Below are 1,777 nucleotides of genomic sequence, written 5' to 3'. Positions count from 1 at the left end.
CAATCCGTTTTGTAGCAAAGGATAAGCCTGGACAATTTCTTATAATGAGAAAAGAGCTCCCGAGGACACATGGGAATTATCGTCAAGCTAGTTTTCATCACACTCATATGATTCGCGTTCGGTACTTTGATAATTTGATATGTCGGTGGCCGGTGCTTGGGTACTGCCCTTACTTGGACAAGCATACCACTTCTGATTAACCCCTATTGCAAGCATCCGCAACTACAAAAGAAGTATTAAGGTAAACCTAACCACATCATTAAACATATGGATCCAAATCAGCCCCTAACGAAGCAACACATAAACTAGGGTTTAAGCTTCTGTCACTCTAGCAACCCATCATCTACTTATTACTTCCCAATGCCTTCCTCTAGGCCCAAATAATGGTGAAGTGTCATGTAGTCGACGTTCACATAATACCACTAGAGGAAAGACAGCATACATCTCATCAAAATATCGAACGAATACCAAATTCACATGACTACTAGTAGCAAGACTTCACCCATGTCCTCAGGAACAAACGTAACTACTCACAAAGCATATTCATGTTCATAATCAAAGGAGTAATAATATGCATTAAGGATCTGAACATATGATCTTCCACCAAGTAAACCAATTAGCATCAACTACAATGAGTAATCAACACTACTAGCAACCCGCAGGTACCAATTTGTGGTTTTGATACAAGATTGGATACAAGAGATGAACTAGGGTTTACAGAGGAGATGGTGCTGTTAAAGATGTTGATGGAGATTGACCCCCTCCCGATGAGAGGATCGTTGGTGATGACGATGGTGATGATTTCCCCCTCTCGGAGGGAAGTGTCCCCGGCAGAACAGCTCCGCCGGAGCCCTAGATTGGTTCCGCCAAGGTTCCGCCTCGTGGCGGCGGAGTTTCATCCCATAAGCTTGCCCACGATTTTTTCCAGGGTAAAAGCCTTCATATAGCAGAAGATGGACACCGGAGGGCCACCAGGGGGCCCAGGAGACAGGGGGGCGCGCCCACCCACCCTCCTTGCGGTGTGGGGCCCCTCAGGTGTTTCTTCCGCTCAATAATTCTTATTAATTCCAAAAATAATTTTCGTGGAGTTTCTGGATTTTTGGAGCAGTGCAGAATAGGTTTCCAATGTTTGCTCCTTTTCCATCCAGAATTCCAGCTGCCGGCATTCCCCCTCTTCATGGTAAACCTTGTAAAATAAGAGAGAATAGCCATAATTATTGAGGTATAATGTGTAATAACAGCCCATAATGCGATAAATATTGATATAAAAGCATGATGCAAAAGGGACGTATCAACTCCCCCAAGCTTAGACCTCGCTTGTCCTCAAGCAGAAGCCGATATCGGAAAATGTGTCCACATGTTTAGAGATAAAGGTGTCGATAAAAATAAAATACGGACATGAGGGCATCATGATCATTCTTATAACAACAACATAAATAGATTTTATCATATGATTTCTTATGATCAAGCAACGATCAATTCACAATGTCAAGCATGGTTTAGAAACTTCATTGGGAGCTAGCAAACTATAATCTGAGTCATTGAAGCAATTGCAATTTATCATAACATCAGAAAGAGTCAAGAATAGAACCTTTCAGCAAGTCCACATACTCAACTATCATGTAGTCTTCTACAATTGCTAACACTCACGCAATACTTGTGGTTATGGAGTTTCAGCCGGACACTGAGAAAGATAGGGGCTTATCATGTTGCCTCCCAACGTATTCACCTTTAGGTGATGTCAACAATAATAGTCCATGCTAACTTACACCCAATT

Source organism: Triticum dicoccoides, chromosome 5B, assembly GCF_002162155.2.
Source record: "Triticum dicoccoides isolate Atlit2015 ecotype Zavitan chromosome 5B, WEW_v2.0, whole genome shotgun sequence".
NCBI lineage: Eukaryota > Viridiplantae > Streptophyta > Magnoliopsida > Poales > Poaceae > Triticum > Triticum dicoccoides.
Note: the sequence above shows the minus strand (reverse complement) of the source record.